Below are 24,339 nucleotides of genomic sequence, written 5' to 3' on the forward strand. Positions count from 1 at the left end.
GGTCATTCCTGACACGCCCTAAGGGCTTCAGGACCTGCCTGCCTGGTTCCCTTGTTACCATGGCCTCCCTATACCCGCCTTGCCCACTCATAAACTATCCCCATGCCAGTGGAGAGATGTGTCTTCCTCAGGTGGCACTTCTGATCCCTGAAAGTGAAAGTCACTCAGTCGTGTCCAGATCTTTATGACCCCATGGACTATACACAGTCCATGGAATTCTCCAGGCAAAAATACTGGAGTGGTAGCCTTTCCCTTTTCCAGGGGATCTTCCCAACCCAGGGATCGAACCCAGGTCTCCCGCACTGCAGGTGGATTCTTTACCAGCTGAGCCCTGCTCAGCCTTTTTTGAGTGGTAAGGGAGGGCTTGTAGTGGGAAGGTTGGGATGGGAAGAGAAAAGGTACAGTTACGTGACAAGGTGTCTCCAGGAGCGGTCATGTACTGAAGGGTTTACACTGAGGGTGGAAGAGAGGAAAAGGAGGAGGGACATGGGCAGGAGAAAGGGATTTGAGAGAAATCTAGGAAGATGAACTAAGCTGTGGAATATTTATACAAAATACACCAAAAAATGTATTTCAGTATTTTTAAATGCACCAGTAGCTAAAATAATGGAAAATTGAAAACTGGCTCTGAAACCATCAATGCTATAAACATGTTTTCAAGTTTGTTAGATCTTGCCATATTGCTCTCCAAATGTGCTGTACCAATTTACATATCTACCAGAAGTATCGGACTTACCTCCTTTACCACACTCTACCCAACATTAGCCCTTATCAGATTTTGTCATATTTTCCAGTCTGATGAACCTAATGCAGTATTCTCTTGTTTAAAGCTGCAGTTCTCTGATTAGTAGAAGAGTAATTCAGTGCCTGGCCAATGTGCTTTTTATAATTTTTTTCAATTTTGAAATGAATTTTATTTATTATAGGTTAATATAGTTTTACAGCATCATATTTAAAATTTAAGAAAGCAGCACAAGAAAGTTAAAATTAACTTCTTTTGTGAGCGTGACTGTCTACTTTTGAGGTATACAGAAAACCTTCCTCAGAGGTATTTATTTATTTTTATTTAAATATAGCTGATTTATAAGCTGTCCTAGTTTTAAGTGTACAGCAGAGTGATTCAGCTATATATAATATGTATATGTGTGTGTGTATGTATATATATATATATATATATATATATATATATAGTTCCTTTTGCTATACAGTAGTTCCCTGTTTGTTATCTATTTTGTAAATAATAGATATAGTGTGTATATTTTAATCTCAAAGCACCAATTTATCCCTTCCCTATATTTTTCCTTTGGTAACCATAAGTTTGTTTTCTATGTTTGTGAATCTATCTCTATTTTGTAAATAAGTCATTTGTATCATTTTTTAGATTCTGCATATAAACAATATCAAATGATATTTGTTATTCTCTATCCCACTTCACTTTGTATGACAATCTGTAGGTCCATCCATGTTGCTGCAAGTAGCATTATTTTATTTTTTATGACTGAGTAATATTCCATTTTTTTGTGTGTGTATGTGTGTATACACCTCTACTTTATCCATTCATCTGTCAGTGAACATTTAGGTTGCTTCCATGTCTTAGCTATTGTAAATATTGCAAATAGTGCTGCTCTGAACATTGAGGTACATGTATCTTTTCAAATTATGGTTCTCTCTGAATGTATACCCAGGAGTCGGATTGTTGGATCATATGGTAACTCTACTTTCAGTTTTTTTAAGGAACCTCCATACTCCTCAGAATTATTTAAGCTAAATGTATAAAATAAAACTATGTACTTAGCATAAAATTGAATATACATGTATATATTTAGTAAAGAAAGTCTTAAAAGAGATATACAAATGAAAGACTCCTCCATATAGCCACTGGATATGTTAATATAGCTCCATGGCTACAGACATACTGTTAAAAAGTTAATAATAGGAGAAAGTAAATAAAACATAGTAAAAAGAGAATTGGGAAAAAATTAACCCATAATCCACATATAAAGATACTTACTATTTTAATTGAAAAACAACTTTATTGAGGTATATTTAACATGTATATTTTACATGTTCAATTTGATGATTTGACATATATACACCAGTGAAGCCATCACCGCAGTTATCCACCAATTTATCCATCACCCAAAAGTTTGCACCTGCCTCTTAATAATCTTTCTTATCTCCCTTCCACTTCCCCCACCTTATTTTCTGACAGCCACAGATCTCCTTTCTATTTATTTTCACTCTCTTCCATGCTGTGAGTATCTGTCAGCGTGTAATTCCTTTGTATTGCTGTATTCTGTTGGTTAGTACCACCATTTGGCCATTCACTTCTTGATGGATATTTGTGTTGTTTCCAGTTATTGAATTGATTGACCTTTTTTAGAGAATATATATATATAAATTTTCTCATAAGCAAAACATTAAACACAAAATCATACCTGTTATTAATCAGAGCCTGGGGCAGTACCTGGCATGTATAGGTGTTCAGTAATTATGTGATGGAAGAGTTAGATGTTTGTTGGCAAATCTGAAAGCTAATGAGGAAAACAAAGCAGGCAAACCTAAGTAAAAGAGTATGGGGCAGTTGAACTGAACTAAACTCAGATATTTTTCCTTTACCCCGAGGTCAGGAGGTCCTGCACTGCTTACTTGCAGATCTTTCCTTCAAAGCAACGTATCAACTCACTTTCACTGAAAACAGTCTCTCCACTTTGTTCCTCTTTTGTTCCATCCTTCTCTCAACCAGTGAGGTCAAAGCCTGGATGAGCTCTGAAATTTCCCTCTCTTCACGTCTACTTAGTTTCCAAGCTCTGATAACCCAGCATCTGGCGTGGCCGTCATTGCATTGCCCCTGTCTTGCTTGAGTTCAGTCTCTTCCCACGCCTCTGCCTTAGCAGGTCGACAGGGTCTAATCTTAACCCCCCTCACCCCGCTACTCCAGTTTTCCCCTCTCTAATTCAGACTCTGTGTGCTTATCATATATATTTTTTAATATTTTCTAAAATGAAATTTTGGAATTACTGCACTGCTCCTCTCTGCTAGCAGGATACAACTCAGTCCTCCTCATAGATGGGAGGACTCTGTGTGTGCTCTGTGTGACCTGCTGCCTAATCTCAAGACGCAGAGCTGTTTTACTCCTGTGGGTATCTCAGCACACCAAATCATTTCCTGTGCCCAGGCCTTTGAATAAACCTGTCTTCCCAGCTTCTGAATTCCCTCAGCAACTCTGACCAGAGGAAATCACTCAGAACTCTGTCTTGAAGCCTTCCTTTATCTCTGCACACACATGCACGTTCATTTACACAAAACCCAGCAAAGTTAACCCTTCTCTCCTCTGCTGCCAATATCCATAACACTGCCCTTAAACACTGTGCTGTCATTCCGTCTTTCTATGGGACTTTAACCACAGTCACAGTGTGAAGTCCATTAATTTTTTCTTTTGAGTCTAGCAACAGGTGGAAAGGCAGAGACCTCACATGTGCTCAATAAACACATTGGTTGCTCAAGAAATATAAATAACGCAGACTGTGGTACTCAGTACATATGAATAAATGAATGTCTGACTTAAATGTCCGATCATCAAGCTGTAATTTTCCAGCACAAAATGTTTAATACCTTCCACTTGTTTTCAATCCTGTCATCACCACCTTAAGTCAAAAACCATTTAACTTCCTGAACTATTGAGTCAGCATCCAAAAACCATTTAACTTTCTCAACTGTGGCATCAGCTTCCAAACAAGCCTGTGTCAATAACTTCTCCCTCTTTTCTAAACCATGCTAACACAGAATAGCTAGACTAAGCTCATACAATGACTGCTTTATTTACAGTACCCCTCCCCCACTGCCTGGCTTTCAAAAGCTCTAGCTGTACTGGTAATCCATCTTTTTTCTCTTCTCCAACACATAGTCTCCATTTTAGTTGTCCATTCTTCTCACTTCTCCTGCCACACTGTGTTCATTCCAGCGGTTTTCCAGGGTTCCAGTCTGTCCTCCCACCAGAATACCCTGTCTTCTCACCTCCATGTGTCTGAATTCTATGAATCATTTGTCTTGTTAGAGTTGTAGCTGTGTGGCTGAGCCACATCTCCTATGGATACCTTTGGTGTTTCTGATCTATAGCACCCAGAATCTTAATTGTATCATAGTCAGTCTGATAATAGATGAAGTAACCCATTGCAACCTTTGAAAGTCAATGATGGTTACAGTATAAGAGTATGTATATTCTTCTCCCCTACCTCACTCTAGAATTTAAGCTCCACAAAAGCAGAGAATTTGGTTTGTTCATAAAGGAAAATCAAGGGCACCTGGGCATCCAAATACCTGTCAAATAGCAAAGGTGTGAAATTGTCTGCTACCTGGTGGGGATTCAAATAATCATTTCTTTAGAAGAAGAACTTGAAAGGAAATATGAACAAGTTTGAGTGATCTCTGAATTTCAGAGAATGTGATACATTGGAGGTAATTTCTTAAGTGGAATCATAAGAGCAGCAAATCACCATATTTATTTTTCAAAAATGTAGCATGTATATTATGAATTGTGGAGCAGCTTCTCAAAAGTAATGATTTCTGTACCTGTCAGTGTTAATCAGTCAATCATATGTTTGCTGGAATTCTTGTACCTTAATATAAGATGAAAGATCAAGATGAAAAATCAAGATCATTCCAGTACAAGTTTAGATCGATAGAACATAAAAAATGATGTGAGAATATTCTACCTCAGAGAAAATAGATGCAGGTTCTTGGATTCAGAATAGAATGATGATACTTTTATTTCACCATGGCTAAGGTCATCTGCCAGCTCTTCCCTAATTTTATGCAATTGTTAAAAGAAAATCATAGCTCACTCTTTCAAAGATCTTAACCCAGAATCTGATGTGTAGTACATATTTGTTAAATATTTGAACTTAAACCACTAGAGAACCTTTTGTGTTTTGTTTTGTTTTTTCTTCCTGAGGGGTAGGGGAGGGTAAGGAATTTAAGAAGGGAAGTGACATGATTATAGTTGTATTTGAGAACAATAATTGATTATTGTATGGAGGGAGATTTAAAGGAAAGATAGAATTATCAGGAAGCTGTCTGTTCATTCATCAAGGTATGGTCAGAGCTCCTACTACTTGGAATGCACTTAAGAGTGAATGAACTGCTAAGTACTGACAAGGATGAAAAGGAGTGAATATTTTGGAGTCTATTTAGGCAGAAGCACTGAAAATATTTGGTGAACTTGGTAAAGACTGAGAGCTTGAGGATATTGCCCAGAGTTGTGATTTGAGGGACCAATTTAATAGTACAGTAAGAGATAAGAACATGAATAAGTGTGAAAGAGAAGATGATGAGTTTAGCTGTGAACACAGAACATTAGAAGAGTCTGAAAGAGATCCTGGTGGAGATGACCAGTATAGTATTGCAGATAAGATTTGGTATTTAGAAGAGATTAGAAGGCTGCGATTTTAGAGGGAGCGATTTTGAATTAATTAATGAAAAATAGTGGTTGAAGACATAAATCTGTATGGAAATTCCCTGGAAGAGTGTTTACCTGAGTGACATGAAATGAGGGCTGAGACTGCAAAATCATAGACATCAAAAGGTTAAGAGAACAAGAATGACCCACAAAGCAGTCTGAACATTAATGGCCAGATGTGATGTGAAGAAACCAGGAGAGAGTAGTTACATCAGTTAAGATGGTTTCAAGTGCAAGTAACAAAGAATCTGACTCACCAGGCTTTAAACAATAAGGTAATTTATTGGTTCACATAACTGGAATTCCAGAGGTTGACTGGCCTTAGACTGGTTGATCCAGGTGCTCAATAACTTCATGAAGAAATCACTTTACTTGGTTCCCTTTTGCTCTGCCTTCCACAATTTCGAATTTGTCCTAAAAATTTTGCTCCCCTGGGGATAGAATGACAGGAGGCCAGGGTTGCAGTAGGGTAGAAATCAACAGTCTACTCTCCCTCATTCATATCCAGCTGAAGACACAGTTTGAATCTGGAAGCTCTCCTAGAAGTGTGAAGAGGAACTTACCCGCAAGTCTCCAGCAAAGTATTCCTTAGGTCCCATTGGCACCTTACAATTCCTGATACGGTCATTAACTGGGAAGATTAGACTGTCGTCTCCTGGAACCGAGAGTCGTCTTAGCTTTCCCTGATATGCTGACCTTCGTTCGTAGAAAATGAATACCTGAACAAAAATTAAGATTCTTTAGGGTGAAAGGAAATGAATAGAAAGTGCTGAACCCATAACCAGGCAACAGAACCATTACAGAAATATTAGATAAGCCTAAGAGGAAGAATTTTTTAGGAGAAATCATTACCAGTGTGAAATGCCAAAGAGGCCAAACTAAGAGTTAAAGAAACAAGCCCATTAAGTTAGGAATTACAAGGAAGTGAATCTGAGTAGACTGTGGAAACTGACCAGAGAGAGGATGACTGTGAGGTGAGAAAGAAAATATGAAACACTGACTCTAGTTTGAAGATTCTGGGTTTTGAAAGCAAGAATAATGATTATATAGCAGCTTGATGGGAAAATAGTAACATGAGTGGTGTTTTGCAGCCATCAATTACTGTTTCAAAGTCAAGTCCACGGATTCTGATTAGAGCTAGTCCAGTGACCAGTTGTATGAACTTAGTAAACTTGTGGAGCTCTCTTGAGTTCTCATCATTTTAGAGGGACAAAAAGGCACCTGTGGTACTTCATTTTTGTTTTTAACCTCACAGAGTTGTTAAATTTCAAAAATGTTAAGAAAAAAAATATGTAATTTTTATTTTAGGTGACTGTGTATATGTGTGTTTAGGAGAGATTTTAAATGCTGTAGTTCATTGAGGCTTCAAAAAATACTTGCTTGGGGACAGAAAATAGAACAGTTTTTCTTTCAACCTCATTATTTGGTGCTGTGGTCTGAATATTTGTGTCGCCTCAAAATTTGTATGTTAAAATTGTAGACCTCAAAGAGATGGGCCTTTAAGAGGAGCTTAGATCATAAGGGTGGCACCCTCATGCATGGAGTTAGTTCCCTTGTAAGAGACTCCAGAGAGTTTCTTTGCCCCTTTCACCACGTGAGAACACAGTGGGAAAGCACAAAGCATGGACCAGGAAGTGGCCTAACCAAGGAAATCCACCCCACTGGCTCCTCAGTCTTGGGCTTCCTAGCATCCAGCCGAAGAGCAATACATTTCTGTAGTTTATAGACTAGCCATTTTGTGGTATTTTGTTATAGCAGCCTGAACATACTAAGATACTTGATCTTAAGCTAAAATTTGCATTTTGTAAAGAATATAAGAAAATGTTTAATTTCAGGTAAAACTGTTACTTAAAATATAGAAAGCACAGTATTTGACACATGCTACGTGTGGAAAGTGTTAGTCGCTCAGTCATGTCCAACCCTTTGCAACCCGATGGACTGTAGCCTGCCAGGCTCCAATATCCATAGGATTTTCCAGGCAAGAGTACTGGAACAGGTTGTCATTTCCTACTCCAGGGGAACTTCCTGACCCAGGGATCAAACCTGGTTCTCCTACACTGAAGGAGGATTCTTTACCTGAGCTATCAGGGAAGCCCTCATTAAATAATTATTCATTTACTCTAGTCTTCCAAATTTAAAGATGACAAATACTAGCGATTCTGTCAATCAGATTGTAAAATTCTTTGTATTTGAACTATATTTTTTAATTATCAGAGAGTTGATTCTAAAAAACAATAGACCTGTGCCACAGAAAATTAGTGATATTGAGGTGTGTGATCAAGCCTAGGTAACTAAGAGTAACTAGGTCTGTCCATTGAAATTACTGGAAAACCTATTTGTACATTCAACAACTATTAATTGAACACTTATGTGCCAGACACTGTTCTAGGTCCTAGAGCTACAGCCCTCTTCTCTCATGAGCATACATTCTAGAGGGAGAGACAATTAAACAATACATTAATATATACTGTGTCAAGGGAGATAGTTGCCTTGAAGTAGAGTAAAGCAGTATTGTACATGGCATAATTATAGTATACATTGGATAACTTATATATATAGTATAAATTGGTAATCACTGGGTGGGGTTGTTGCTGAGGAAGACACAGAATGGGTCTCTGAAATAAGAGATACCTGAACAGAGGAACAAGACAAGGAGGATGGCTGGGGGAACTGAGCCCCAGGGAAAGGGAACATCAGAGGCAGAGACCCTATTGGGAGCTTGTTGGGTATGTTTGAAGATGGGCAGGTCAGGGCTGGGGAGAAGGGGGTGCCGTGGACTGGAGGAGCTCTCTGTGTGAGGGAATCACTTGGGAACCAAGGTCAGAGAAATGGGGCATCAGTATATCAGGTAAGGAAGTGACTTGAAAGGCCAGGTGAGGAATTAGAGAATTTCTTCAGGAGGCATGGGAAGGCATTAGAGGGTTCTGAGCAGAAGTCGAACTTGGTTTGAGTTGGTTATTGCAAACCTCTACCCTAATTACCATGGGAAGAAGAGGATGTCCTAGACCAAGTGTGAAACTGAGAGATAAAAACAAACACAGCTTTCTTTTCTCCTTTTAAATTCAGAAGAAAAATTAAGCTACCCATCTAGGAAGTTTGTCTAAGTAATGGAAAGGACAAAAAAAAATCTATTCTAAAAAATAGATAGTATTTGGTTTGTAGTTGTTAGGATACTAATTATTCATACAGAACTATCACAACAGACACTAGTAAACCATTCTACGTGCAGTTGTACATATTTGGGAAACCTTGCTTTGTAGTTGGTAGAATAAGAACACTCTCCCCCTTTAACACCAACAAACTACAAAGGATTATTGAATTTAGTGTCCTAAAAGGTCATGACATTGTGCCATTTTATTGTAAAGAAAATGACATAGTAGGTATTTTTGGCAAGCTTTTAGGAACTGTTTGATGTTTTAAATTCAGAACATTGTGTGTTCCCCTTATATGTTCATGGTTGGAACATATTTAACTTTATGCAGTATTGAAAAACCTTTTTGGCAATGAGACTCATGGGACAGTGTTCTCAAATCTCCTCTCACCTATATTTTATAGGCTACACAGCAACTGACTTCAGAATTTAGGGGCAGTCATCTCTGCTTTCCAGGCAGAAGTTATGGAGTGATTTTGTTTGGAAAACAAGAAAAAGGAAAGGTTGCACGTTAGCCTAACAAAATCCCATTCAATGTGCCGGATGTTTTTTGCTGACTGTAGAGCATTATTCCACACCCCCAGCTTTTGCAAACCACCCATCATTTCCCCAGGGACCTTAACAGATGAAGCATTGAATTCTCTGCAGTCAGTGTTACCTCCCACCTGGGAAAAAGACAGCCCTGTAATTGAATCCCAGCATATGCATTGTCATCCCTCCTGCCTGCCCCTCTGGTGCTACAGCAAATTAAAAGATCTCAAAGGCTCAGCCTGCCTTCCAGCTGCCAGCCCCCAGTAGACATGAGGGAGCCAGAAGGGACCAGGTGGAGCAGTTTTGAGTTGCACTAGACACCCAGCACAAGGAGGTTGGCTGTAACTTCCCAATGAATATTTATACCAACCCCATTTCTCATCTTGCTCTTTGGCATGGATCAGAGCGCTGAGCTCCTGCTGATTTCAAGGGCCCTGCATTGTGTTTGGACCTGCTCCGTGAAGTATTACGTCAGATGGGCAATGGGTCCCAGGTTCCTATCACTAAGATGGCTAGTTGACTTTTTTTTTAATGGAGACTATCATGTTATGGGGTCAGAGGACTGGGGCAGTGGGGGAGTTCCCTGGCATCTTCTGGCTGTTCATATGCTGTGAATCATGCAGAGCCTCAACCACTGCTTTCTGTAGAGCAGAAGTTGAGTTGATTGTATTAAGGCCACACAACCCCCTGGATGGTATATGGGCATATTACTGCATTTTCTTTATCGTTTTCTTAGAGGTTTTATTTTTGTTTGCTAAGGTCAGGCACTTATCACAGGGCTCCCTCCTCACATTTCACATTCTGATCCCCTGTGGCAGGTGCTAACTTCCTTGCGTTCAAAGTGAATGGGTTGAGTAACCTCATAAAGATACAGAATGTCTTGGCATAGAGAGGGAGAGAGTACAGAATGCCTGTCTGTGGAAGACTTGCAGTGTTATTTCAAGAGGCCTGTAAACCTGAGAAGAGATTTGGAAAACCATCTACACACACAGCCATTAACTTTTTCTAGGTAGTAGATCATAGACTTAGATTCCTGTTCCTGATTCCCTTATTGTTATCTAATAAAGCACATGCCTTATGTGCATTTTAGCATCAGATTTCTTAAGAGAAGTCACTTTTCTTTGTTTCCTTGTATGATGCAATAAATTTTAAACCAGTGATAAAAATGAACTTATTTACAAAACAGAAACATAGAAAACATACTTATGGTTACCAAAGGGGAAAGGTGGGGGAAGAGATAAATGGGATAAATAAGGAATTTGATATTAGCATATACATACTACTATATATAAAATGGAAGCAATGAGGACCTACTGTGTAGCACAGGGAACTATACTCAATATTTTGTAATAACTGAAAAAGAATATACATATGTCTGTATGTATACACCTTTGCTGTACACCTGAAACTAACACAGCATTGTAAATCAACTATAGGTCAATGAAAATTAAAAAGTAAAATAATGTTCTAAATCAATCTCAAAAAATAAAATTACATTTTTAGATAATTAAATGTAAATAATTAGAAAGCAGGCTGTGATCATGAGAATCCAGCTTAAGTTCTCCAAGCAAAAGCTGTACAAGAACAGCCTGACAGCAATACCAGAAAAGAGGAACAGAAGCCTGTTTTATGCTTAACACATGGTATTCAACAATATGTGTCTTAAAGCCTCTAAATATGTGCTGAGTCACTTCAGTTGTGTCCAGTTCTCTTCGACCTTATGGACTGCAGGTCATCAAGCTCTTCTGTCCATGGGATTCTCCAGGCAAGAATACTGGAGTGGGTTGTCATGTCCTCCTCTGAGGAATCTTCCTGACCCAGGGATCAAACCCGCATCTATTATGTCTCCTGCATTAGCAGGCAGGTTCTTTACCAGTAGTGCCACCTGGGAAGCTTGAAAAATAGTACTGCTAGTAGTACAATAGCTATTGCCCAGTGATTTATCTCTAGAAATATAACTCTAGTGTCCTCTTTAAGAACTGTCCTTAACATTGGCCTGTTAACATGTTTATTGTGATTTGGCAATGGATGCATGCCAAGAAAGTTTATAGGTGTCATGACACAGGAAAGAGTGCTTTGAACAGCAAAGTTGGAATCTAATGGGACAAGATGAAATAATGGACTCAGTCCAACAAACTAGCATTTAAGAAGAACACATGAAAAGCTATTCACTTAAGTTCCAAATGCCAGCTGCATGTGTTGTGGCTGAGAGAAAAGAAGGCTGTAAAGCACTGTGTGGGATAAATCTTAGGGGTTTGGTTGGCTGGGTTTCAGTGTCTGTTCATACCATAAAGTGTCTGAAAGAAAAGCTAGTGCACTCTTCAGGCTACACTGATAGGTCCAGAGTTATTGTTGTGCTATTCCTACTGTATGTTGTACATTGAAAGGTTCTGAGTTGAGACATTCCTCTCTGATATTTAAAGGGCAGTGATGGGCTCCAAAATCACTGTAGATGGTGATTGGAGCCATGAAATTAAAAGACGCTTACTCCTTGGAAGAAAAGTTATGACCAACCTAGATAGCATATTCAAAAGGAGAGACATTACTTTGCCAACAAAGGTCCGTCTAGTCAAGGCTATGGTTTTTCCAGTGGTCATGTATGGATGTGAGAGTTGGACTGTGAAGAAAGCTGAGTGCCGAAGAATTGATGCTTTTGAACTGTGGTGTTGGAGAAGACTCTTGAGAGTCCGTTGGACTGCAAGGAGATCCAACCAGTACCTTCTGAAGGAGATCAGTCCTGGGTGTTCATTGGAAGGACTGATGTTAAAGCTGAAACTCCAGTACTTTGGCCACCTCATGTGAAGAGTTGACTCATTGGAAAAGACCCTGATGCTAGGAGGGATTAGGGGCAGGAGGAGAAGGGGACGGCAGAGGATGAGATAGCTGATGGCATGACTGACTCAATGGACATGAGTTTGAGTGAACTCCGGGAGTTGGTGATGGACAGGGAGAGTTGGGCACGACTGAGCAATTGAACTGAACTGAACTGAACTGAATGGGAAAGACTTCCCTGGTGGCTCAGACAGTAAAGTACCTGCCTGCAATGTGGGAGACCTGGGTTCAATCCCTGGGTCAGGAAGATATCCTGGAGAAGGAAATGGCAACCCACTCTAGTACTCTTGCCTGGAAAATCCCATGGACAGAGGAGTGTGGTAGGCTGCAGTCCATGGGGTCGCAAAGAGTTGGGCACAACTGAGCAACTTCACTTTCTCTTCTTTCTTCTAATGGGAAAGAAAGTTTAGCCTCACCGCATGTTAATGGGTTAAATTTCTTCCAGGACTAAAGTTGCCTGAAAAACCATGTATGGAAAACTTTCTGATAATAAGAGTGAGTTGAAAATGAAATGGGTTGCCTCTTAAGAAAATTATTTTCTTGATACTACAGGTTTTCAAACAGGTTTTCAAATCCAGCATTTATTGAAGGTGTTGTAGAAGTAACTGTAGTCCTAGCTAAACTTCATGACTTCATAGTCTTCACAGTCAAGGCTATGGTTTTTCCAGTAGTCATGTATGGATGTGAGAGTGGGACTATAAAGAAAGCAGAACACCGAAGAATTGATGCTTTTGAACTGTGGTGTTGAAGAAGACTCTTAAGAGTCCCTTGAACTGCAAGGAGATCCAACCAGTCCATCCTATAGGAAATCAGTCCTGAATATTCATTGGAAGGACTGATGCCTTGGAAGGACTGATGCTAAAGCTGAAACTCCCAATACTTTGGCCACCTCATGCGAAGAGTTGACTCATTGGAAAAGACTCTGATGCTGGGAGAGATTGTGGGCAGGAGGAGAAGGGGACGACAGAGGATCAGATAGCTGGATGGCATCACTGACTCAGAGGACAAGAGTTTGGGTGAACTCCGGGAGTTGGTGATGGACAGGGAGGCCTGGCATGCTGCAATTCATGGGGTTGCAAAGAGTTAGACATGACTGAGTGACTGAACTGAACTGAACTGAACTGATGCAGAAGCTGAAACTCCAGTCCTTTGGCCACCTGATGCGAAGAACTGACTCATTTGAAAACACCCTGATGCTGGGAAAGATTGAAGGCAGTTGGAGAAGGGGATGACAGAGGATGAAGTGGTTGGATGGCATCACCAACTCAATGGACATGAGTTTGAGTAAACTGCAGGAGTTGGTGTTGGACAGGGAGGCCTGGCGTGCTGCAGGCCATGGGGTCGCAAAGAATCAGACATCACTGAGTGACTGAACTGAACTGAACTGAACCTTCATGAAGGTACACTGTGTGCCAAATTTTATGTACTTTGCGCGGATGATCTTATTTAAGTCACTCAGTCACCCTCTGGGGTATCATTACCTCCATTTTTGAGCATAAAGTCCACTGACTGGTAAATGATGGAGATGGAGTTTAAAACTCAGGTTTCAGCCTATGGGGCTTTCCCCAGTGGCTGAGTGGATAAAGAATCTGCCTGCAATGCAGGAGACGCAGAAGGCGTGGGTCGGGGAGATCCCCTGGATGGCAACCCGCTCCAATATTCTTGCCTGGGAAATCCCATGGACAGAGGAGACTGGCAGGGTACAGTCCATGGGATGCAAAGAATCAGTCACAACCGAGCACGTGCACATTCAGGTTGTAGTGCAGGCCCCAAACGTCACACTCACAGCCTTGTGCATAAAATGATGGTGTGTTTGCATTCAAGGACATTGGCTGTCCCTGGAGACTGAAATTCCATCATTTTTACAGAGAGCTATTTTTATTTTGTATGTTATTTTTATTTTGTATGTTACTCTTTCAGAGTCAATATTCTAGCATTGGAAAGCCCTCATTTATTCATCTAGTAAAATGTTTGATTCTTATTGGTAGAGTTTTTTTTTTTTCTTAGAAAAAGAGTCTGTATATTTCTTGGTGTAATTAATGATATTAGATGTTTTGATTGTGGCCTTATGGCTTTATTCTTTTGCTTGCTAGAGGGAAATAATTTCCTGCTTCACTAACCATGGTTTGTAACCGATCTAGCAGAAACTTGAGTCCTGTACTATTCAAATAACGGTTGGAGAATTCATTGGGCTTGTTTTTCCTTTGTTTTCAGAGTAAAGAAGGAGCGTTCTGAAAATCTAAATTTAGAGAAATACTTTAGAGGTACATTTTATAAATATTTGCTCACATTTCATGGATTGGGGGAGACCATGTTTTATCTGAATAATCTGTTAGAGTCATAGTGAAGAAAGAGCCAGAGCTGCAAGACTCAAGTAAGGAAGAGCTGTAAGGAAGCCCTGGAAAGGAAGGACTGTAAAAGTGTCCAGAGAACAGTATGTCCATGGCTTTCTTTGCTGTTATTCCATGGCCTGAGGTCACTCTGGCAGACAGGTCACTTGCACTGCAAGCATTCAGGCCTTGGGGACAGGCATGAGATCACCGGCAAATTGCAAGAACAGCTCCCATTATTCATGGCCCACTTCCCCAATCCTCGTTGATAGAGATCTTCTTCCTCCCATATATCCTTTTCTCTGCAGCAGAGCCCATTTTTAATGATGTCTGCTGAAGTGGGCTAGTGAAGGCCTCCTTCTGTGATGGTCTGGCCATCCCATCAGTGACATAGACAGTGTGTAGCAGAGAGCATTCACGTTTCCATCCTAACTGCCAGGAGAGAAACTGGCTCTGGGCTGCAGCTGGGACAAGGGTTTCTTGGCTTATCTGAAATGTGTTGATTTAAGATGGCCAGAAGTGCTTTTTTCCAGAGAGTGGGAATTGGTACCCAGTAGTCACATGACCCAGTACTCTTGCCTGGCAAATCCCATGGGCGGAGGACCCTGGTAGGCTGCAGTCCATGGGGTCGCTAGGAGTCAGACACAACTGAGCAACTTCACTTTCACTTTTCACTTTCATGCATTGGAGAAGGAAATGGCAACCCACTCCAGTGTTCTTGCCTGGAGAATCCCAGGGACGGGGGAGCCTGGTGGACTGCCATCTCTGGGGCCACACAGAGTCGGACACGACTGAAGCGACTTAGCAGCAGCAGCAGCAGCAGCAGCAGCAGTCACATGCTCATGACTTCCATCTGATCTAGGTTGACCAAATGGGCTTATCACATTGTTTTCTTGCATAGTGGTTTTCTGTATCCATGCAGAGCACCTTCCTTCCCACCCTCTTGCACATACATGCGCACATGTGTATATACACACACCCTTCACTCATTTGAGAGCTCTGACATTGCACGTGCACATATGAAAACTTCCATACACATTGACATCACCCTGCTAACTCCCATCTCCCTTCACCTGTCTGCTTTCTCTCCCAGTGGCCTCCAAACTCTCAAAAGATACTTTTGGATTTCTAGATATGTCCCTGGAACTTGCTGGATGCTCAAGCAGTGTTTGCTAAACTAGAGTACACTTGACTCAAGTAATTCAAATCATTTCATCTTATTTCATTATTCATCTGTAGCACTCACTATGTATCCAGCACAATTCTAAGTATAGAAGGAAAAGCAATGAATAGAAAATACCCCCTGCGCTAACCTACAGTCTCATTAAAATAGAAGCTGATTTTGTTATTCCTATTTTTTCAATACCAAAATCAAGTCGATTGCATTCTTTGTAGCCAAAGATGGAGAAGCTGTGTACAGTCAGCATAAACAAGATCTGGAGCTGACTGTGACTCAGTCATCAGCTTCTCATAGCAAAATTCAGGCTCAGACTAAAGAAAACTGGGAAAAACACTAGGCCAGTCAGGTATGACTTCAATCAAATCCTGTATGACTTCACAGTAGAGGTAACAAATAGATTCAAAGGACTAGATCTAGTTAAGAATGTGCCTGAAGAACTATGGACAGAGGTCCGTAATACTGTACAGGAGGCGGTGAACAAAACCATCCCAAAGGAAATGAAAAGCAAGAAGGCAAAATGGTTGTCTGAGGAGGCTTAACAAATAGTGGAAGAACAACGAGAAGCAAAAAGCAAGGGAGGGAGGGAAAGATATATCCAATGAAATGCAGAGTTCCGAAGAATAGCTAGGAGAGACAAGAAGGCCTTCTTTAATGAGCAGTGCTTAATAATAGAAGAAAACAACAAAAGGGGAAAGACTAGGGATCTTTTCAGGAAAATTGGAAACATCAAGGGGGCATTCTGCCCAAAGATGGGCACAATAAAGGATAAAATGGTAGAGACCTATTAGATACTGAAAAGATCAAGATGAGATGGAAAGAATAGATGGAAGAACGGTAAAAAAGATGTTAGTAAACCAGATCACTACGATCGTCTGGTTTGTCACCCAGAGCCAGATATTCTGGAGTGCGAAGGCAAGTGGGCCTTAAGAAGCAATGTTCTCAATAAAGCTAGAGGATGCAATGAAATTCCAGCAAAACCATTCAGATCCCTAAAGGATGATGCCATCAAGGTTTTGCATTCATTATGTCAACTAATCTGGAAGACCCAGCAGTGGCCCCAGGACTGGAAAAGGTCAGTGCTCATCCCAGTTCCCAACAAGGATAGTACCAAAGAAAGTGCTAGCTCTTGGACAATTACACTTATCTCCCATGCTAGTAAGGTCATGCTTGAAATCTTGCATGCTAGGCTTCAGCATTGTGCGAACCAAGAGCTTCCAGATTGTCCAAGCTAGGTTTAGAAAAGGAAGAAGAACTAGAAATCAAATGGCCAACATTTGCTGGATCATGGAGAAAGCAAGGAAATTTCAGAAAAACATTGATGTCTGTTTCATTGACTGTGCCAGAGCCTTTGAATGTGTGGATCATGACAAACTGTGGAAAGCCCTTAGAGAGATGGGAATACCAGACCATCTTATTTCTCTCCTGAGAAACCTGTATGCAGGTCAAGAAGCACAGTTAGAATTCTGTATGAAACAACTGATTGGTTCAAGATTGAGAAAGGAGTACAACAGGGCTGTCTTCTGTCACGCTGAGCACTTCATGAGAAATGCCAGGCTTGATGAGCTACAAGCCAGAACCAATATAGGTGGAAGAAACATCAGTCATCTCAGATATGCAGATAAGACAACTCTAAAGCAGAGGGTGAAGAGGAACTAAAGAACTTATTGATGAGGGTGAAGGAGGAGAGTGAAAGAGCCAGCTTAAGACTAAATCTTAAAAAAACAAACTAAGATCATGGCATCCGGCCCTGGTACTTCACGGCAAATAGAAGGGGAAAAGGTGGACGTAGAGACAGAATTCCTCTTCTTGGGCTCTAAAATCACTGCGGATGGTGACTGCAGCCATGAGATAAGAAGATGATTGCTTCTTGGCAGGAAAGCAATGACAAACCTAGACGGTGTGTTGAAAAGCAGAGACGTTACTCTGCCAACAAAGATCTGCATAGTCAAGGCTATGGTCTTCCCATTGGTCACATATGGTTGTGAGAGCTGGACTGTAAAGAAGGCAGAATGCCAAGGAATTGATGCCTTTGAACTGTGGTACTGGAGAAGACTCCTGAAAGCCCATTGGACAGCAAGGAGATCAAACCAGCCAATGCTAAAGGAGGGTCAACCCTGAATATTCGCCGGAAGGACTGATGCTGAAGCTGAAACTCCAGTATTTTGGTTATATGATGTGAACAGACAACTCATTGGCAAAGTCCCTGATGCTGGAAAAGATAGAAGGCAGAAAGAAAAAAGGATATCAGAGAATGAGATGCCTGGACAGCATCACTTACGCAATGAACATGAACTTGGGCAAACTCCGGCAGATAGTGAGGGCTTTCCTGCTGGCTCAGCTGGTAAAGAATCCACCTGCAATCAGAAGACCTGGATTCGATCCCTGGGTTGGGAAGATTCCCTGTAAAAGGGCATAGCAACCTACTCCAGTATTTGCCATATGGAGAATCCCCATGGACAGAGGAGCCTGGTGGGCTACATTTCATGGGGTCGCAAAGAATAGGACACAACTGGGCAACTGAACAACAAATTTTCAGCTAGTGAAGTGTAAGTCATTCAGTCATGTCTGACTCTTTGCAACCCCGTGGACTATAGAGTCCATGGAATTTTCCTGGAGGGAATGCTGGAGTGGGTAACTGTTTCCTTCTCCAAGGAATCTTCCCAACCCAGGGATTGAACCCAGGTCTCCCGTATTGCAGGCAGATTCTTTACCATCTGAGCTATCAGGGAAGCCCTTTTTCAGCTAAGGAGAATGAAAAGGTTTGTTTAACATTTAAAAAGGAAGTCATGAGAAAAGCATGACTTGTCCATAAACACTTGTCCATAAATGCATTCTGATGTTCAAGTAGACCTTGAGAGCACTGGACACAGAGCCCTGCATACATACTGTCCACTTTGTGCTAGAGAAAAGCTGGCATGAGAGGGAATGCCTTTGAAAGTCTAGGATGCTTTTGCATTTCTTGGGTCATGAAGAATTGATGGAATCTTAGCCTGTAAACAAATAGGCTATGACTCATTACTAGGGTCTGTGCAGAAGGAATCATGGTTTCTGAGTTACAGTAAACTCTAAATGCACAAATATAAAACATACTCTTCTTGGGTTTTGAAGAGAATGTTTAAGTCTGCTGGAAACAAATTCCACCTATGCTACAGATAAGAACCAAGAAGACAGCTTCATGTGACAGGCAAGTCTTCTTTCTTTTCTTTTCTTTTTTTAAAGCGTTTTTATTTTATTGTGTTTTTTTTTCCTATTGTCCAGAAAGATGCTAGTATTCACGTGGCATTATGACATGGGTAGAAAATGGTATCTTGGAAGGAAAAAGGGGGAACCTTTATACACACATACGTACATTCTTTTAAAAATTCTTTTCCATTGTGGTTTACAACAGGATATTGAATATAGTTCTCTGTACTTTTAAAAAAGGGATTACCTTTAAATACGGTAATGTAGATTTGGCAGAGTGGATGCTTATATTGAGTTTAATAACTCTTGAAAACCATTCAAAATGTTTCATTGCAGAAATAAGCGTTCCTGATAGTGGTTTCACAATGTGAAAGAATTAAAGTCACTTTTTAAAAAAATGGGAAACATACGATGTGACAGGAAGAACCTGGGCTCTGGCATCAAATAGACTTGAGTTCCAATTTTACTGCTGCTACTTTCTATCTGCAAGTTCTTGGGCACGCTGTGTATCCTTCTTGAGCCTCAATGTCTTTATCTATAAAATATGGAATATAATACGCACATCAGTGTGTTAATGTAAAGATTAACAGGGTATTTTTGGAGGACCAAGCATAGGCTGTGTCTTATAGTATGTACTCAGTAAAAATAGCCTGTAATCAATTTTATGCTGTTGCACTCTAAGGTAAACTTTATATTTTATATATTACCTTCTAAACAAATTAGACTTAGAAAGAATCTGAAGTTTAACATACAAAAGAAAGCACAGGAATACTCTTAAGGTATAATTGATGGCAATAATGCCTGCCTGTTCTCTAAAAGCTCTGTTAGTTGTGAGACATCTCAAACCCATGAATATGAATTCAAGCAAAGGGGACTTACTGTAAAGATTCAGGTAATTGTGTTTTGGATTCCCGAAAACTGGAATGTAAGATACAAAGGCAGTTTTTGCTTTGCTTTGCAGGAGGGACATACTCCTGCTCCACTCTGTGATGTGGGCTTCATCCTTTCGTTCCTGACTGATTTTCCTCACTTCCTCTTTCATGTCGTTCACGTTGGCTGTCAGCCACCACACGACCTTGCAGCTTCAGTGATACCACTGACCAGATGCTTACCCTAGAACCCCCACTTCGAATTCATCAAAACCCAGCTAACAAGCTCTGAGAAAATTTTCCAGACTCTTTAACTTCACACTGATTTCTGTCTGTTCCACTCAGTGGGCTCTTAAAATACTGTTGTTTTCTATGCACAGGAACTGCTTTCTCATTTAGAAATAGGTTTAAATGTATATCATAAATTTCTTGAGGGTAGGACCACAGTTTCTCCACTCAGCAATCCTAACACCTGAGACAGTACTTTGCACATTATAAGCAATCATTCATTTGTTTGCTGGGAGGGGGCTTCAGGATGGGGGGTCACATATGTATCTATGGCCGATTCATGCTGAAAAATGGCTAAACCATCACAATATTGAAAAGTAATTATCCTCCAATTAAAATAAATAAATTAATTTAAAAAATCTTTATGTTGGTTTCATTCAGAGAAAATAAAATCACAAGCATCAGTTGTTTGCTATAATGAAGCCCATTATCAGGAGTGTGAGACCTATGATACTTTGAGGGGTTCCCACTATTCTCTTCTCCTCTGTGTCTTTTTTATCCAGTTGCTATAAAGCTTTCCCTTTATCTTAAGAATTTGACTATAATGTACTGAAGGTTTGACTTTATTTTCTCATTTGTTGTATTTCAAGGCTTTATGGGTGGCTGTTTATTATCAAATTTGGCCATTATTCTGAAATTATTCTGTTTCATTCCCTTCCTTGCTTTCTGATAATATCCCACAAATTACTTATCTTTTGTTGTTATTCAGTTGCTAAGTTGTCTCGGACTCTTTACGACCCCCTAGACTGCAGCACGCCAGGCTTCCTGTCTTTCCTTCACTGTCTGACAGAATTTGCTTAAACTCATGTCCGTTGAGTCAGTGATGCCGTCCAACCATCTCATCCTCTGTTGCCCCTACTCCTCCTGCCCTCAAACTTTCCCTGCATCTGGGTCGTTTCCAGTGAGTCGGCTCTTTGTATCAGGTATTGAGCTTCAGCTTTAGCATCAGTCCTTCCAATGAATATTCAGGACTGATTTCCTTTAGGATTGACTGGTTTGATCTCCTTGCTATCCAAGGGACCCTCAAGAGTCTTCTCCACCACCACAATTCAAAAGCACCAATTCTTTGGTGCTCAGCTTTCTTTACAGTTCAATTCTCACATCTGTACGTGACTACTAGAAAAATCGTAGCTTTGACTAGATGGACCTTTGTTGGCAAAGTGATGTCTCTGCTTTTTAATACACTATCTAGGTTTGTTATAGCCTTTCTTTTAAGGAGCAAGTGTCTTAATTTCATGGCTCCTGTCATCATCTGTAGTGATTTCAGAAACCAAGAAAATAACGTCTGCCACTGTTTCCACATTTTCCCCATCTATTTGCCATGAAGTGATGGGACCAAATGCCATGATCTTGGTTTTTTGAATATTGGGTTTTAAGCCAGCTTTTTCATTCTCCTCTTTCACCTCATCAGGAGGCTTTTTAGTTTTTCTTCACTTTCTTTTTTTTCCTCTCTGCTTCAGTTTGGATAATTTCTACTGGCTCAGTTTCAGGTTTACTGATTTCTTTTGCAGTATCTTTATAAGTCCATCCAAAGACTATGTTTTAATTTAATATTTATTTTCCATTTAATAATTTTCATTCTAGATCTTTCATTTGGGTATTTCTTAATGTTTTCATATCTTTTCTATAAGCAATACATAGATATAATAAATATGATATTATAGATATAATCCATAATTATATGCATATAGAAAATATATGGGCTTCCCAGGTGGCTCAGCAGTAAAGAATCCACCTGTGATGCAGAAGCTGCATGAAACACAGGTTCTATCCCTGGATCAGGAAGGTCCCTGGAGGAGGGCATGGCAATCCACTCCAGTATTCTTGCTTGGAGAATCCCATGGAGAGAGGAGCTTGGTGGGCTACAGTCCATAGGGTTACAAAGAGTCAGACACAACTGAAGTGACTTAGCATGCACGCATGCACATAAAATATGTATTCATGCATATATGTATTTATCTATATACATGGCATGTATATATATGTATATACCTTGTGTGCATATCTTTTCCTATAATTTTTTATACATATAAAATAGTTTTTAAATCTTTGTTTGTGCATTCCAAAACCTAAGTCACTTGCAAGTCTACCTCTTTTTACTGTGTTTTATCTCTGTTATGTGTACTATAGTCCTGCTTCTCGTTATGACTCAAGAAGTCATTCTGAACATGACGTACAAAATATTTATAGTATTCTGAATATTATGTATTTGTAATTTTCTGAAAATTATGTTCAAAAAGCCATTAGAGACTGAAGCACGATATTTGTTTTGTTGTATTTCTCAAAAAGTCTAAATCTTTGCTCTGGCTTCCAGTGAAAGTGAGGGTCCGAGCATTCAGATTCTTCTTGGAGTTGAGTTGAGCTGAAGAGAGACTGTGAATAGCCCAGCTTCCAACCTCCTGTTCTGATAGTTCAGTATGTGAACTAGAGAGACATTGAAGTTTCAGACATTTTTGGTCTGTATTTTTATTTAGTATTAGTATCACCCTTGTACCTGTAATTTTGATAAATTCACTCATTAGTTTTAATAGGGTTTTGTTTTTCTTTAATGGATTTCTCAGAATTTTTTACATGAACAATTATGTGCTCTGTGAATTAACATTTTTTACTTTTCTAAGCTTTACTCCTTTTATTTCTTCATTCTTGTTTTCTCCTGCTGACAAAGAGTGCTGATAAAGTTCTGTTGAAGTGGCAAAAAGATATCTCTGCCTTTTCATATCTCTTCTATAAGCAGTACATAGATATAATAAATATGATATTATAGATATAATTCATAATTATATGCATATACAAAATATATTGGCTTCCCAGGTGGCTCAGCAGTAAAGAAGCTGCCTGTGATGCAGAACCTGCATGAAACACAGGTTCTTCTTTAGTGAACCTGTGAGAAGTAACTCAGTATTTCATCATTAAATATAATAAAAGGTATAGATTTTTTAAGAATGATCTTTATCATATGGGAGGAAATGTTTCTTTTCCTACTTTGCTGAGAGTTGTATGAATGGATGGTGAATATTGTGAAATGGCTTTTATACCCATTGAAAACATATTCTGTTAATATATTGAATTGCATTTTTTGATTTTCAGGTGTTAACTCAGTTTGAATTCTTAGGGTTAAACACACCTGGTCATCATATATTATTCTTTTTAGTACTGGATTTTATTTAATAATATGTCAAATATGTCAAAACTATATTTTCATCTATGATCATGAGAAATATAGATTCATAATTTTCTTTTCTTGGCATTGCCTTTGGCAAATTTTAGATCAGAGTAATTCTTGTTATATACAATAGAGTAAAAAGTGTTACTCCTACTTTTTCCAAAAATTTTTAAAAATATTGTTGTTATTTTTCCTTAAATGTCTGCTGCTAAGTCGCTTCAGTTGTGTCTGACTCTGCAACCCCATAGACAGCAGCCCACCAGGCTCCCCTGTTCCTGGGATTCTCCAGGCAAGAACACTGGAGTGGGTTGCCAGTTCCTTCTCCAATGCATGGAAGTGAAAAGTGAAAGTGAAGTCGCTCAGTCGTGTCCGACTAGTAGTGACCCCATGGACTGCAGCCTACCAGGCTCCTCTGTCCATGGGATTTTCCAGGCAAGAGTACTGGAGTGGGGTGCCATTGCCTTCTCCGTAAATGTCTGCTAGTATTCACTAATGAAATCATTTGGCCCTAGAGATATTTTCAAGTGTTTAATTATGTATTCAACTTAATTGTAGTTTAATTTGGTATAGGACAACTTTTAAAAGTTGTTAGCAGTTTTTATAGTTTGTGTTCTTTTCAGAAAGTCTGATTTTATCTAAATTATTGAATTATTTGGCATAATGTTTATAATATTCTCATACCATTTTTAATATCTTTAGTATCTCCAATGATCAAACTCTGGATTTGTAAGCTGTCTATATTGTTCATAGATTTTGTTTCAGTGATTTTTGCTTTTTATTGTTTCCTTTCTTCTACTTACTGTGGGTTCAACTGCTTTTCTTTCAGTTTTCTTAAGGTGGGAAGATGGGTCTTAGAATCAGATTTTAAATCCTTCTCCTTTTCTTATGTAACCGTTAAAAGGTGTATTTTTGTCACTAATGGAGAAGGAAATGGCACCCCGCTCCAGTATTCTTGCCTGGAGAATCCCTTGGACTCCTCCGTCTGGCTCCTCTGTCCATGGGTCACAAGAGTCAGACACGACTTGGCTACTAAACCACCACCAAACATTTCTCGTTAATCACAGCTTTATTTGCATACCAAAAATTTTGATCTGATTTTTCCTAAGACTTTATTTTTTAGAGCAGTTTAACATTTACAGCAAAATTGAGGAGTAGGTACAAAGACGTCCCATCTACTTCTTACTCTACACATGTGTAACCTCTCCTGTTACCATTCCAGCTTCACTCACCAGGATGGTGCATTTGTTGCCAAGGATGAAGCTACATTGTACATAGTTTACCTTGGGGTTAGCTCTTGGTTTTGTACATTCAGTGGGTTTGAATATTGTATAATGACACAACATCTTTCATTACA

At 39.6% G+C, this 24,339-nt stretch overlaps 1 protein-coding gene across 39 annotated transcripts in view; it reads left to right on the top strand.

Annotated features, from left to right (window-relative positions):
- Positions 1-24,339, top strand: part of EYA4 (EYA transcriptional coactivator and phosphatase 4) — a 365,637-nt gene that overhangs the window by 265,500 nt on the left and 75,798 nt on the right. The gene's annotated exons all lie outside the window — the stretch shown is intronic.

The sequence above is a fragment of the Ovis aries genome, chromosome 8 (assembly GCF_016772045.2).
Source record: "Ovis aries strain OAR_USU_Benz2616 breed Rambouillet chromosome 8, ARS-UI_Ramb_v3.0, whole genome shotgun sequence".
NCBI classification, from domain to species: Eukaryota; Metazoa; Chordata; class Mammalia; order Artiodactyla; family Bovidae; genus Ovis; species Ovis aries.